The sequence below is a fragment of the Macrotis lagotis genome, chromosome 1 (genome assembly GCF_037893015.1).
Source record: "Macrotis lagotis isolate mMagLag1 chromosome 1, bilby.v1.9.chrom.fasta, whole genome shotgun sequence".
NCBI classification, from domain to species: Eukaryota; Metazoa; Chordata; class Mammalia; order Peramelemorphia; family Peramelidae; genus Macrotis; species Macrotis lagotis.
In genome coordinates this window covers 248,119,306-248,135,695 of record NC_133658.1, presented here as the reverse complement: position 1 = coordinate 248,135,695, position 16,390 = coordinate 248,119,306, and the positions used below count along the sequence as shown (strand labels likewise).

Genomic DNA, 16,390 nt, shown 5'->3' with positions numbered 1-16,390 from the left:
ACAGTTTTCTCTGTGGGGAAAATTTTACAAATTAAGGGTTATAAAAGAAGAAAATGATGACTTTGTTTTTTGTATTTTCCTTAATTTTGGTTAAGTGTTGGTGCATGATTCAGAGCAAAGGGAATAATTCTGTCAGCTGACCTGTCTGGGAACTTTTTTTATTTCTTGAAGTTCTTTCAGTCTGTTGGAATGAAGGCATAATTTACCAATTACAGCATGAATGCAAGTTGCATTTGCTTCTGAGGATACTTTCTATGATATTCAGAAGAATTTTGCTTCATTACTAATAATATTGCTCCATTACTACTAAAAATGTCTTAAATTTATTTAGTGCCTTTTTCAGAGATATCAAAGCTTTTGACTTCCTGGATATTGTTTATTCTCACAGCATCCTTAAGTCATAGAAAGGGAGTTCTAGTATTCTTACTTTATGGGAGGTTAAGGGTTTGGAAAGGAAAACTGAATCATAGAATTCTGCATTTTGTTAGAGCTGAAAATTTCCCTTTATAACAGAATATAGAATATACAAACTGGAAGAAAGCTTAGAATTCATCTGATCCAGTCTCTTCATTTTAAAGACTTGAAATCTGTGCCCCAGAAAAGGAAAATGACTTGCCCTCAATTAACTAATAAATTAGTCACATAGGCAGGACAAAATCCAGCCAGCCCAGGGTTCTGTTGCCATCCAAGAGGCCCTGCAAGATGTACATGAAAGGGGAAAGTCCTTTCTGGTATGAACTCACAAAGTTAACTGTATTCCATCACTTTGCTCAAAGCATTTTAGAATCAATTTATATTTTCATTTCTAAAATCTTCCTCAGCCTGTATCATGTCTTGTATGAGGCATTGTGGCTAGTATAAAGAAATTCAGCTGTGTGAGACCCTGGGGCAAGTTTCTTCTGATTCCCAATTTCTTCACTTGTAAAATGAGGAGAACAGTTACAGCAGTGATTTCATATAATTGTGAGAAAATCCTGAGTTAAATATGAGCCACTGGCAATAAGCACCAGTACATGCTCTGCCGTGGAAGACCTTAATGAACCCTATGGGAAACCAAACAACTTCATTAACTTAACTGGAAGAAGCCCAACTCAAAATGATTGAAATGCTGCAAAGCAGACATGATAAACTAGTCATCAGTCAGTAAAAAACAAAGGACAAGGATACTTGGATCCCAGGCCTAGGGAACTGTGTATAGGAAACCTTTTGTCACTGACGCAGCAGTCCTGAAAATGGAAGGAAGGATGTCCGACGTATGTGGCCAGCCTGGGATGAAGTTACAGCACCCGGCTCATTGTCCTAAGGAAACAAATCTATGCTGTGGACTTTGAGGTGGAAACTAGGCAAATGACTGGTTGACATCATCAGACTGAGCAGTGCATTGCAGCAAATGGGGACTTACTTGGCAAACTTGTGGGAAACTCCCACTAAAGCCTCGAAGTGCGTGCGTTTCTTTTAGGAGATTGAGAGGAAGCAAACTCTCTAATAGCAGGCACTAAAGCAGCCAATCCATCCTTTCTCTTTTGCTGACAGTCAGGCTGGTGACCAGGATTCCTTGCTTTGCTTGCCTAGTTCTCAACTGGATAAGTCCCAGGGCCAGAGAGTTTCATTCTGTAAGTAAAACTTCAAATCCTTTCCAAGGAGAAGCAGAGGCACAGTATAGAGATGAGCTCGCCTCTAGAAAGATTCATAGATGGCACATTGGTAACTGAACAACTGTTTTTATACATGTACTATGTATAGAAATAAATATTTGTTAGCCCTGAAAATGATGACTTTTTCTGAAACTTTTAAGGCTGTTGTGTCATCCAGATGTGTTCCTGTAGGGTTTTGTCTTGAGAAAATGGATATTTAATTTGAGATTAGGAATGTCATTAAGTTTTTTATAAAGTTATATGATTATGTTTTAACTATATGGCCTTGGTATAGTAGAAAGAATATTGGTCTGAGGATCTGAGTTCTAATTCAGGCTCTGCTTGAATCAACTAGATTGATAGACAATGGGATATTAGAAAAGTCACTCTAACCTTTCAGGACTTGTGTTTCTTCAACTATGGAATGAAAGAATGCATATGTAGTTTTTTTTTTAAAAAAAACTAATTAGTGCCTTAAGGCTCCTTCAAGTTATGATGGTCTATATTTTGACGATCCTTCCAATGCAAACTGATTTTTCTCTTTCAAGATGTTCTTTGTCAGACATTTTATGCTTCTAAGGACAAATGTTGAAATAGATGGCATTTACTTTTGCCACATGGTGTTTTCTGTTTTTGCAACTTACTATTTATTTCTGGCAAATAAGCAGAGCATGTAAACTCACGGGTAGTTACCTGTTTTCAGATGTATAAATATAAATAATCACTTTGGTACTGAAAGGGAGGCTTGAATTCATTGTTGATACAAAGCATGGGCAGAGTCATCATGAACTTGCAGATACTGTGGGGATGGATGGATGATATCTTAGGATACTGGGTTTCCCATAAACCATCCATGAAAAGTAGTTTAATTATATTTTGAAAGTTTTGTCATTGAAAAGGCAAAACTTTGAGCCAGAACTCACAGAGACGTTTGTCAGAACTTGAAAGAAATCTGGCTAAAGTGAAGAAAATATTTCTGGTCCCTGAGGGATCTCTACACTGTTTGAATTGACACAGATGTTGGAAACAAATTTCTTGCAGTTTTTCATGTTTCATAGAGGCATGTATATGTCCATGAAACTGTGTTTTTAAAGAGTGAGGGGAAAAAGCAAGGATCAAATAAGATTTTAAGGAGTTGGAAGGGACTTTTAGAGTTCACATAATCCAATTTCCTGACTTTATAGTCAAGGAGGTTGAGGTAAAGTGATTGCCCAAATTCTTTTTGCCAGCAGGTATCTGAATCAGAATTGAAACTGAGGTTGTTTTAATTCTAAATTTTTCATTGTATCAGACTACCTGATTCAAATGTGATGTGTCTATGTCTATGTGTGGAAGGATCATCCCAATTCAAGCTATTGTAATAAGTAAAAGTGGGGCCCTCAAAGTTTTGCCCTGACACAGAGGCCTCCAACTAAGTTAGACCAGACCGACCTCCAAGTACCTCCTATCTCTAAAGGTTCTGTCTTCTGATATCTCATCTAGCTCTAAAGTTCTCTATATATCTAGTCTGTTACCAGTCAGTAAAAATAACCATTCCTTCTTTCCATGAATCATGTATATTTCTTTGCATGGGATTATATTGATCATTGCTGAACTTGAAGAAAGGTATAATCCCAGGGTTTAAATCAGTGGAAATTTGGGGGATTTCTCAGCACTTTGGACCCTGTCCAGTAAGTAAAGACTGGGATAGATTTTGTTGACCTATCAGGAGAAAATGATAAAATTTTAAATTCTTAATTATTATTACTTAGAATGAAAAATGAATTGCTAATAAAAGACTATAGAAACATGAACCAGCATATATATATATATATATATATATATATATATATATATATACACACACATATACATATATATGTTATTATCACATTAATGATAATAGTTTTTTATGGCTGGCAAAGTATTTTTTCAAAACTCAGTGAGATAGATAACATAAATATTAATTTATCCATTTTACAGATGAGGAAACTGAGGTCCAGAGAGTGATTTACCAAAAATCTCAGACTAATAAATTGTAGAGTCAATAATGAATTCTAACATTCTGGCTCCAAATACAGGCATGTTGTACTTGGAAATGGGAAAAGAAAGCAAAGATCAGATAAGTGCTTAGGACCTAGAAGGGTCCTTAGCAAGCTGGTCCTAACTTTGTTTGACTGTCTTTCCCTGTTTTATGCTTTTCACTGCTCCCTACTCCCAATCTATTTTACTATGTTACCTTTGCAGGTTTTTTAGTCATTGGTACAGTTCACATATAGGTTTAGAGAATATGTAAGCTTCAAAGAGGTTAATCCAGGTTTACTGACTGTGATGGTAAATTCCCATCACAAAGCAGGATTTAGAGACTGCTGGTAGTATAGTAACTGTAGGCTGGGATCAGGATTATAAAGCTGAGCCCAAAGCAGAAGTGGATTCCATTCCCCAGAGGCTAGAGAGACCTTTCCTGAAATTATTTAAAGAAGCAGCTAGCAGGTGTTACTTCCTGCATACAATGAAGTACTCAGTTTATTGACCCCTAAACTCTGCTATTTGTATCAGAATAAGAGGTCAGAAGTGATACCAACCTGGAAATTGATCTGAACAGTCTAGATCTTTTGCACAGAACCATGGAATCTGAGTGTAGAGTTGTCTACAGGCCTTTCATAAAAGGCCTTGGTATAGCTTTTGAATATTGTTTCATCAAAGGAGAAGAGTGATGTTTTGGTAGTTACCCTCAGTAGCCACTGAAGGAAGTGATTGTATTAAAGACTAGACAGTCTCTGATCTAATACAGATGAGAGCCAGCATTGACCCATAACCAGAAAGCAAACTCTCCTTCTCCAGAAGAGGTGTGTCCAAGAAGTCATTGAACTTATTAACCTACCTCCCTTCCTCACAGAGTTGTTTGAGGGAAGTGTTTTGTAAAACTTAATGTGCCATAGAAATGTATTTTATCAGTTATTATTAGTTTTGATCCTTTTATTCATAGTAGAGTTATATGGGCAACATGGAGTAGTGGAAAGAGGTCAAGACATGGAGTCAGGAAAACTCAGGTTCAACTCCACTTCCAAAACTCTGTGGTGTGTGTGTGTGTGTGTGTGTGTGTGTGTGTGTGTGTGTGTGTGTGTGTAGCAGTGTGATACTGGTCAAATCATTTAAACTTGTGCCCCAGTTTCCTTATGTAAAATGAGAATATTGATTTTACCCTCTAAGGTTCCTTTCAGTTCTAAATCTGTGATACTTTGAACTTGAAGTTATATATAACTTGTGGCCAAGAACCCCAGCTTCTTTATTTATGTGAATTAGGTTCTGTCTTGAAGGATATCATCCCCAAATCACACTTTTTTTTTTCATGGTGCCACATTTTAGAGTTTCCTATGGGAATTCTCCAGACTATAGCTTATGCAGCTTCTCCACAGATGTAAAGGTACCAAGATCCCATATGAGCACTCAGGGTAACAATTCCATATTGGGTGTAACCTTTATTCAGTAGACCATAAATTGTAGATAGCATTTCCCTTCTTTCTCCAATAGAGTATAGTTCTCTAAATCATAGCAGCCAGTGGTTTATAGTCCCCTCAAAAATGAATAAAGTGAGCTGGAAGTTACTAGGAAAATAGCAACTTACAACATTCTGATATGTCCCCTTTTTACCCCAGAAATTAACAGTTACACATTTTATGATGCTATTCTAAAGGCTTGGGCACCCTTGTATCAGAATTATTAGAGAAACAGGTAATTTCTTTTTTTTAAGTAAGTTTTATTTTTATTAAAGATATTGAGTTTTACAATTTCCCCCCCCACTCTTACTTCCCTCCCTCCCCACCCCCTCACAGAAAGCAATCTGTCAGTCTTTACTTTGTTTCCATGTTGTACCTTGATCCAAATTGAGTGTGATGAGAGAGAAATCATATCCTTAAAGAAGAGACAAGAAGTCTAAGAGGTAGTAATAAGATCAGACAATAAGATATCTGTTTTTTTACTAAATTAAAGGGAATAGTCCTTGAATTTTGTCCAAACTCCATATTTCCTTATCTGGATACAGATGGCACTCTCCTTAGCAGTCGGTCCAAAATTGACCCCGATTGTTGCACTGATGGAATGAGCAAGGCCTTCAAGGTTCATCATCACTCCCATGTTGCTGTTAGGGTATACAGTGTTTTTCTGGTTCTGCTCATCTCACTCAGCATCAGTTAATGCAAACCCCCCAGGCTTCCCTGAAATCTAGTCCCTCCTGGTTTCTAATAGAACAATAGTGTTCCATGACATACATATACCACAGTTTGTTAAGCCATTCCCCAATTGAAGGACATTTACTTGATTTCCAATTCTTTGCCAATGCAAACAGGGCTGCTATAAATATTTTTTACAAGTGATGTTTTTACCTTTTTTCATCATCTCTTCAGGATATAGACCCAGTAGTGGTATTGCTGGGTCAAAGGGTATGCACATTTTTATTGCCCTTTGGGCGTAGTGAAACAGGCAATTTCAACAAGCACTTCCTGAATACCTATTGCATGTCAGACACAGTGCCTTAATAATCATCTCAAAGAGCTGACATTTTCATCATCCCTGAAATGTTCAAACAGCTTATGGTAATAGTGAAAGGCAAAGAACCAGCTTCTTGTACCACCTATTGGAATTTAGAATGTTTCTCCTCTAGTTTGGGGATATGTATGTTATGCTTCTTTCCTCTCTCACTAGAAAATTGGGTTCTGGGACTCTTAAACTTGGAAGTTGCTGGAGAGACATCCCTAGGGTTAGAGCTGATCAGAAAACTCCCTTCCTCTCTCTGGGTGACTGAGATTCAGAAAATCCCATCATGTGGTCATGTGGTTCCCCTCTCCATGACTGTATACCTGGCACTCCTCAGATTATGCCATCGTCATTCAAAGGGTGGGGCCAAAATTTAAGGTCCAGGAACTCCCCTAATTGAACTGCATAGATGAGAACAAATGTGGCCTTTTTTCCCTTCCCCCAAGCCTCTGACCCAAGGTTTCAATTAGCAATGGGACCCAGGTCTAATCTTAGCTATGTTGTTCTCTGGTTTGTGTCCTTTGAACAGAAAAAAAGGCAAAAGGGGGCAGGGCTCTGTAACTGATATCGTCTTATATATCAGCACAAAGAGCTTCTGGACCAAGAAGTTTTATCTTCAGTTAAGGAGTTACGAGGTGCCAAACAAAGATTCATTTCCCTTGAGAATGCTTTGATCAACCTCCTATGTATATAATAGCTATAGTGCAGAAAAAATCATAAAAACATGACAGAGGAACAAAATGCCTTCTGAGATCAGAGAATGAAAACCAAAATTCTGACTTGCAGTAGGATTTGGGGGGGGGGCACAGTGTGGATCAGGAAAGCCTTCATGAAGGAGCTGGAATCACAGCTGAGTCTTAAAGGGGAGGTAGGGTTTTTAAAACTAGAACTTCCAGGTATATATAATAGCATAGGAAAACAGAGGTGGAAAAGTCTGAAATATGAGTGCAGTCATGTTTGACTCTTATAATACTGAGTATAGAATATTGAAGGAAAGTAATGTGAGGCAAGACTGGGAAGGTTAGGTGGCATCAGGTGGTGGAAGGCCCTGAATGCCTGAGGCTTGATAGGCAATAGTCACTAGGTATTAAGGGTTTTCTTGGCAATCTCTCCTTAAAGCAACTCAGAAGAATTTCTAGCAGGGAGGGGTAATGCTCTCTGATTATAGTATCTCATTCATTCTTTTCTATCTTCATCTCTAATCATACCAGTATAACTGTATGATATCAGTGATGATCATATTAGATTTAGTCAAGGAAATTAGGTTCAGATTATTCTGCTTCTGACATTTATTAACTCTGTAATTTTGGAAACCACTTAATTTTCTGGGGTCTCCTCTGTAAAATGAAAAGTTCTTAATCTGGGGAACATGAACTTAAAATATATATATATATATACACATATATATATATGCATTTAGACAGATAACTGTATTTTAATATACTTTAATATAACAAATAATATAATCCTATATATTTTATTTTATGCACTTAACAATGTTGTTCTGAAAAAAGAGTCCTTAGGGTTCACCAGATCTTCAAAGGGGTCCATGATTCAAACAAAGTGAAGAACTCCACAGGACACCTTCCTGTGGACTTTGAAGAAATAAAAGTAGTTTTGCTTACAAAAAAGTCTGGGCGAGTCCTGCTCTAGAAATATCTGAAATTTAAGGCAATTTAGGGGAATGGAATGAAAATACGATACAAAACTATCACTAGATCTTTTAATTTAACCACGGCTTGAATTTCATCCTGGTTCCAGCCATACATTGGCAGTTGCTCAAAGCTACTTATATCTTGTCCTATTGGATACGTGGTGTAGTGGAAAATATTCTGAACTTCAGCTCTTATTCAGGCCACACCACTTACTGATTCCATGACTCTGGACCCTGCCCCAATTTGGATCTTGGTTTCCTTTATCTGTGATTGGATTACACAAGATGACCTCTAAGCTCTTAAGTCTGTTTTCTTTCCTTGAAAATTTTGAACATGTAAATTTAGAATAAGTTAAAAGAGTTGTCTAGAAATGAAATAGAATGTCCTGTATTTGACACCTAATGCAATGCAACTTCCCATACTCCTGAAGTTCTCCTGTAAAATGAAAGATTGACCTAGAAGATCTCTAAAACCTCTTCTAATTCTGACATTTAGTCTCTTCCAGTTCTGACAAGTCCTAAGGTTGCTTCCTAGCTAACATTCAAACCCTCCCTTTGGTTTTTTATTTTTTCTTTGTCTTGTTTTACTCCCTGGGATAAACTATATCTTTTTTCCCTTTTTCATTGAATTTCCTTTCCCCCCCCCCCTTCATTGAATTACAGACCATCCTATTTTACTGTTTCTGCTCTTCCAAGCACTGAGAGAGGCTTACTTGATTGGAATTTCAGAGCATCTGCTTGAGGCATCAAGGGTCTGAGAAGCTGAAAGTTACCACTACTGGATTCTCCAGCAGAGCTTTGAGGAAATGCATTTGTTTGGGTTTATAGGACAAGGGCACAGATATCCCATTGCTTCTGAGAACTGTGAAAATGAATATATAATGTGAAAGAAAGGTCTTTCCTTCCTAAACAGGGGCTTTTACATGGCCCTGACTCAATGTTTATGGATATAAAATATATAAATGTGTGAATAATTATATTATTCACTTTTCTTCTCAATGTTATTGCTAGCTCATTTTTAAAATGAATTGATTGTACTTTTGCTCTCAGGAACCTTTCAGCTCTGATATTCTCTTCTAGCATCTATTCCAGTTGTGATGTTGTGAATTCTAGAGTCCCTTCTACTTCTGATATTTCTGTGACCATAACCCCAAGATAAGGCCTTGGGCATTCTTTTCATTTTTAAAAAGGAAAATTTTATCAATTTAACAGAAAGATAAAGAGATGAGACTCAAGTAAGGTAAGCAAAGCTAACCTTCTCAGTAGTGTAAACCCAACTTTCTGACATCTATCTCAGTCCTAGTTACACTGAATGAACATAGAAACCAAAGGGAAAGTTAAGGCAGTCCTGCCTAATCATTATCAGGTCTTCTTGAAGAGTCAGGCATCTTCTATAGAAAATTTTAGAACATGGGAAGCACTTGTCTGAGAAGTGAGGTTGTTATTTGTCCCAGCTCCTCAATCTGACATTTAAGACCTTCAGTGATCTGGTACCACCCAGTCTCCCTTTGTAGCTTTGTCTTTCACTGCTCCCCTTCATGTACTCTGTACTGCAACTAATCCAGACTATCTAATCTTCCCAATGCATTGCCCTTCATCAAGATTCCCTGTCTCTAGATATTTCTCTTTCTCTGTGACTAGCATGCCTTCCTTGCTTCACAAGTTAAAATTTTATCCATTCTCCAAAATATACAATGCTAGTCACAATGGAAGCATTTAATAAATGTTTGTTGAATTTTACCACTTTTCTCTGATCTTAACTTTTTTTTTTTTTTTTACCCTTTTGTTTCTCAGGTTGTCTATAGTAGTGAGTCAGGCTGAAAATCTGAAGACATGATGGGAAGAGAAGAGAACTAAACCAGGTGGGAGTTTATATAATTTCTAATTCCACAAGTGTTTTCTTAATACTTGTGTTTCTGTTGTAGAAAAAGTGAATTGTCACATGATACTGTCTTGAAAACAAAAAGACAAATTTGATTTTTTTTAGAATTATTAACAATACTTAGATACTTAAAAAGTAAACTCATTTAATTCATGACCAAACATGAGATAGAGATGATCATGGGAGGTAAAAATATATAATTTTGATTACAATACATTAAAAAGGGTTTGAACAAACAAAACCAGTATAGTCAAAATTAGAAGTAAAACTGGTAACTGAAAAAAATTATAGCAAGTTTCTAATGATAAAAGTCTTATTAATCAAATATGTAGGGAAAGCCAGTTTATAAAAATAAGAGTCATTCTTCAATTAATAAATGGTCAAATGACATAAAAAGGCATTTTTAAGAAGAAATCAAAGCCATCTATAGTCATATGAAAAAAGTGCTCTAAATCATTAATAATTAGAAAGATGCATATTAAAGCAGCTCTGAGATAATACCTCACAACTCTTGGACTGATTGACTAACATTACAGAAAAAGAAAATGATTAATTTTGGATGAGATGTGGAAATCAGTGGACCAGTGAACTGGTCCAATCATTCAGAAGAACAATTTGGAATTCTGCTCGAAGGGCTATAAAACTCTGTATCCTCTTTGACCCTTCGATACCACTACCAGGATCTGTACTCCACAGAGATTAAAAGAAAAGGATTTTTTATATACAAAAATATTTATAGACACTTTTTATGGTGGCAAAGAATTGAAAACTGAAGGGATGCCCATCAATTGGGAAATGACCAAACCATAGTATATGATTATATTGGAATATCATTATGCAATAAAAGAAATGACATGCAAAATGATTTTCAAAAAACCCTGGGAAGTCTTATATGAACTGATAACAAAGTAAAATGAGCAGAACCAATACAAGATTATACACAGTGACAGCAATATTGCACTATGATCAATTGTAAAAGATTTAGTTATACTCAACAATAAAATAATCCAAGACAGTTTCAAAGGTTGCATGATGAAAATCTTGATGAAGGGTAATGCACTGGGAAGATTAGATAGTCTGGATTAGTTGCAGTACAGAGTACATGAAGGGGAGCAGTGAAAGACAAGGCTACAAAGGGAGACTGGGTGGTACCAGAGAAAAAAATTGATGAATTCACATTTTTTGCATTTTATTTTTTTCCTGATTATACTTTTTGTAACATGGATAAAATGTAAATATGGTTTATATAACTTCACATGTATAATACATCTTTTCTTGCCTTTTCAATGAATGAGGGGGAAGCATGAGGAAGAAAAAGAATTTAGAACTAAAAGTTAAAAAACAATTTTATAGCCTTGTATACATAGTACTTTAAAGTTTAAAAATTATTATCCCCATTTTACAGTTGAAGAAATTAAAGCTTGGAGAGGTGAAATGCCTTGCCAAAGATTACACAATAGTATTTGATCTGGAATTTGAACTTGGTCTCCTATACAGTCCTCTATTATAGCATGATACCTCAAAAGTTAGTATTTTACCACTGTTTATACCAAATTGATGATGGAATTTGTTTGTTTTCAATTAGGTGAACTATTACCAGATTTATATGCACTTGTTAAGAAAATTTAATAAGATGTTGGTTGAAGAAAATTTATCAGAAAAACTGGGTGTGAAACCAGCTTTCCCTTCATACCAAATGTTTGCAACAAAGTCACTTAAATAAATATTGAGAGAATGGGTGAAAAATGGTGCATAGTAGTGATACTAAAACAGATAAGAACTAGTTTATAGGAATAGACACTCTCCAAATATCTGTGCTAAAACCCCACAGACTTAAGTATGGGTGGATACAGCAATTTGCAAATCATGGTCCAGCTCCATAGAAGTTATTCAGGTGCTATGCAGACTGCTGTTAGGTTAATCTTCATATTATTCATAATTCCATTCTATCACTATAATTACATATTCATCATTATTGATATATATAAACTTTTTTTCTTAAATAAGTTAATAAATTAATAGGATCAGAACTTCCCATTGTAAGCCATAGCATTCTTTTATGAATTTTTGCACATTTTTTTTTGCAAGACTGCTTTACCATAGTAATCTGTGAATGGAAATATTATGAGATAAACAAGTAAATGGAAATATTATGAGATAAACAAATATTTATTAAGTGTCTGATATATATCAATCTCTTTAAAAGACACTGGGGATAGACAGAAAAAAGTGAAAGGAAATCTGTACATGTGTATGTGCATGTGTGTGTGTGTGTGTGTGTGTGTGTGTGTGTGTGTGTGTGCGTGTGTTATAAATTGGTCAGGAGGAAAGCATGGGCAGCTGTGGGGATCAGGAAAAGTCATGTAGGAGGTCCCACTGGAGCTGAGGTTTGAAAGGAATTAGATATTGTAAGAGGAAAAAGTGAAGAGGGAGAGCATCCTTGGTAAAGGTGCAGAAACTGAAGATACATGCTGAAACAAGATCATTTTGGTTGGGTCCAATAAAGGGTGTGAAGGGGTATAATGTGAGACTGGAAAGATATATTGGAGCTAGGTGGTAAAGAGCTTCAAATGCCACATGGAAAAATTTGTATTTGATCCAAGAGACAATTAAGGTACCACTGTAGTTTATTGACCATGGAAGTGATGTGGTCAGACCTGTGTTTCCAGAATATAACTTGGAAAAAAGAGAGAAGGGTGTATTGAATGATTGAAAAAAAAGATACTTATTAAACATATAGTATTAAACATATAGTATAGCAGATGACAACCCCTGTCTGACAAGAGCTTACATTCTAATGTGATAAGTTACCACATAAAGGTCAGGTTGTGGTGATAATTCCTTGATTTCTGCCTGTTCTGGTAAAGATAATGATTCTTAGGCAGGAAACAGTGAGACTCTTAGGGAGCGAATACCTAAGATAAGTCAGGAAATCGTGAAAGCATCCTGCTTTTGATGAGTTCAAATCACTTGGTACAGATGAATGACATCTTCAGGTCCTTAAAGAACTAGCCAACCTGGGTTGGTGATCTTTGAAAGGCTGGGAAGAACAGGAGACATAGTTCACCTAGGTTTTAGTAAAATATCTAGGGGAAAGTCTCTCATGCTATTTTTGTGGGGGGAAAACATGAAATAACAGACTAGATGAGATTACAGTTAGATGGACTCAGAACCCATTGACTATTAGACCTAAAAGATAGTCATTCATGGTTTAATGTCAGCTTGTGAGAAGGTCTCTAGAGGTAGTCTCCAAAGATCTGTTTGTTTTTTGGTAAAATTAGTGTCAGGTAAAAACATAGAAGGTGTACTTATAAAGTGTGCAGGTGAGAAAGTTGGGAGAGAGTTAGCTAGCACATTAAGTAAAGAGTCAAGATCCAAAAAGGTCTTGACAAGCTAAAATAATGGGCCAAATGTAACATGAAATAAAGTGAAGGAATTTTAATAGGGATGATTGCTGAACTGACTTTGAACTATTACCCACCAATCTGAATCCATCTAATTGTTTAATCATTTAATCAATATCTCTTCATCTTTTCCACAAGAATTTTATCAAACGTTTTGCAAAAGTCTGGAAAAATGGGACAGCTAGGTGGTGTAGTGGATAGAGCACTGGCCCTGGAGTCGGGAGTACCTGAGTTCAAATCCAGCCTCAGACACTTAATAATTACCTAGCTGTGTGGTCTTGGGCAAGCCACTTAACCCCATTTGCCTTGGAAAAAAAAAGTCTGGAAAAACTATCTTGTTGTCCTTACCTAAGAGTTTAGTAAGTATGACCTGTTTTTGGTGAATCCCTGACTCTGTAATTACCTTGCCTTCCCTTCTAGATATTTGACCTATTCTAAAATCAAAGACAGGCTCATTAGTTCTGATTATGTTCTCTTTTTTTTTTCAAAAAATAGGATATTTTCTCCTTCTCTCATCTTATGTTCTCTCTCATTTTCCATTATCTTTGAATGTAAAGATTTGTCCAAAGATCAGGAGTGACAAATGGCTGAATAACTCAGGTATAATGTTCCTCCAGCCCCATATTATTTCATGTCTCTTACCTTGAGGTATAAAATATAAATGCTGAATGTTATAATTAATAATAATTAATGATAGACCATTAGTTATTTGAAGGGAGAGGACTGCTTCTTATTTATCTTTGTCTCTCCCTGGTACTAACAATGAGCCCTTTACATAGCTGTCACTTAATAAAAGTTTGTTGAGTGACTGATTGAATGTTACTGAAATTTCAGATTTCTTTCTTTCCTGTGAACTGTGAAGGTTCATCTTGAGCACAGATGTAGAGCCATCAAAGGACTAAAGTGTGATCTGGGAATCTATCCAAATATGTAGAGAGTGTGTGGCCTCTGCAGACCCCTTTTCCATGATGACGCATACCCGGATCATGCCTCTCCCAGGCTGGCAGACTGCTCAGAGACACAGGGTGCTTTTGCCTGCCTGTTGAATCTCCTCTCCATCCCACAGCTGGCAGAGAGAGGAATGAGAACAGAGTGTGTCTAGGCCAGCCCCAACAGGAGTGACCACATCAGCTTTGAGACTACACAGACCCAGAGTGGGAGAGGGGCCTGGGGCCTCCCATCTCAGCCTGACTAGGATGTCTCTTTTGAAGGAGGCACATGGGAACTTGAGAGAAAAGAGGGGAAAATAAAAGTACAAAACCACTGACAAGAGGAATATTGGCCTTTAAGAAGAGCATGTCTGTAGGGCCACAGTTTGGGATGGGAAGCATGCTGGACTCAAGACTGAGAAGTCTTGAGTTCTGATCCTGCCCCAGACCTTTGTGAGGTGAGTGAGCTTGGGCAAGGCACAAATCTTTCCTGAGCCACTCTCTGTTCCTTGGTGAGAAGTCAACACAGATTGGTGAAAAGAGCACTGGGGATCTTGCTTATTTGGAGACTTGCTATGATACCACACACTTGACCAATATCTTCATCTACAAGGAACTGAGATAGTCTTTAAAGGTCTTCCAGTTATGATATTCTATGTTCAATGCTTTAAGATGCATTCCTGGGGGCGGCTAGGTGGCACAGTGGATAGAGCATCGGCTCTTGAGTCAGGAGTACCTGGGTTTAAATTCGACCTCAGACACTTAATAATTACCTAGCTGTGTGGCCTTGGGCAAGCCACTTAACCCCATTTGCCTTGCAAAAAAAACTAAAAAAAAGATGCATTCCTTCAAACTATAGCATTCTGTATTCCAACGATCCTTTGATTTTATAGGATCAGCAAAGTCCTGAGGAATCAGACAAACAGAACCAAAGATTCACCTGAGCATTAAGAAAATGTAAGCTAATTTTTGATGTGCCTCCCAAGAGATCAGTATTCTGAGAAGCCCAAGAAAACTACTTGACCCAATAGAGTTACACCAAGTGGTGAATTATTGCAATACCTATGTTTATAAAGAACTTTATAGTTAGAGTAAGAGACTCATAGACTGTTTAAAGCTGGAAAAATTCCTAGAACATAGGGCATAGGTCAGTGCTGAAATGGATCTTAAAACATAGAATACAGAAAGTTGTTTAAAAAGGGGCTTTAGAGAATATAATTTGCGATGTCAAATATGATGAGACTCTTAGAACCTAGAAGTTTTTGAACTCAAAGGGACCTTGGAGGTTATCTGGTTTAATCCCCTTATTCTGTATATGAGGAAACTGAGGCCCAAAAAAGGGAAATACCCCCAAGATCTCTCTCTCTCTCTCTCTCTCTCTCTCTCTCTCTCACACACACACACACACACACACACACACACACACACACACACACACACTCCGAGTTAATGGTCAAAAGTAGGGACTAGAACCTGCCTCAAGAATCTTCACCCAATATTACTAATTGTACAATGCTGCCTTTTATGTTTTCAAGACCCCTGCTTAAATTCTTTGGGTTTTCAGAACACAGATGCCTCCAACAGAAAACTATATGAATTAATGTTCCACAGAGGACAGTGGTTCTCTGTATATGTAATTTTGTTTATGGTTTATAGACTTAATTGGGGCAATAGACAACAAACCATTATTCCAGCTGCAGTGGGGAAGAAAGAGATGAGAAAACTCCTAGAAATAGAGAGTTGTTGGGATACTATCTGTTACTTTATTTGGTTATTCCAGTTCTGTGTGGGAAACTCAGGGGGGGAGTTACCTTTTATAGATTGGGAAACCACGACTAAGAAATAGGGGATGACTTGCCTAAGAATGGATAATAATTGAATGGCAGAGCTGTTTTGTATAACTTTAAGTTCAGGCCTTCTTAATTGGCAAATTTTCAAATGTGCTTTAAATATGGTCATGAAATTTCATTTAGAATTTTGGTTTCTCTAAGGCTAAAGTCAGGATTTTTTTCTGAGGAATTCCTCTTTATTTGGAAATCTCTCAACTGCCAAATCTTATGAAATTTTTTTAGCCAGTGGTTAAAAAAACAGAATTCTTGTTTTAAGGGGATAGAGGAAAATGTTTTTCCTTTGGTATTAAAGTGATCAGGAAATCAGTACAGGATCATCTTACTGTCATCTGAAACCCAGGGATTGGTTTCTGTTTCATTGGTTTCATACTCTAAAGAGGTGTTCCTATGAAGGATTCAAGTCTTATGGCTGCCAGATTTCCAGAGACGTTTGAGCCACAAGAACCCAAGAGACATAAGTTCAAGGCTCAGTTTGTGTCACTTACTGTGTGACCTTTGAGGGGCCTTAAGACAGAATGTTAG

At 36.9% G+C, this 16,390-nt stretch overlaps 1 protein-coding gene across 3 annotated transcripts in view; it reads left to right on the top strand.

Annotated features, from left to right (window-relative positions):
* PKIG (cAMP-dependent protein kinase inhibitor gamma) overlaps positions 1-16,390 on the top strand; it is a 74,784-nt gene that overhangs the window by 38,231 nt on the left and 20,163 nt on the right. For 2 of the 3 annotated variants that reach the window (XM_074210127.1, XM_074210129.1), the window contains one exon: positions 9,598-9,665. The gene's annotated coding sequence lies outside the window, so the exon portion shown is untranslated. Of the gene's footprint in view, positions 1-1,432; positions 1,614-9,597; positions 9,666-16,390 lie in introns of those variants that run through there. The other variant, XM_074210128.1, reaches the window with a different exon arrangement.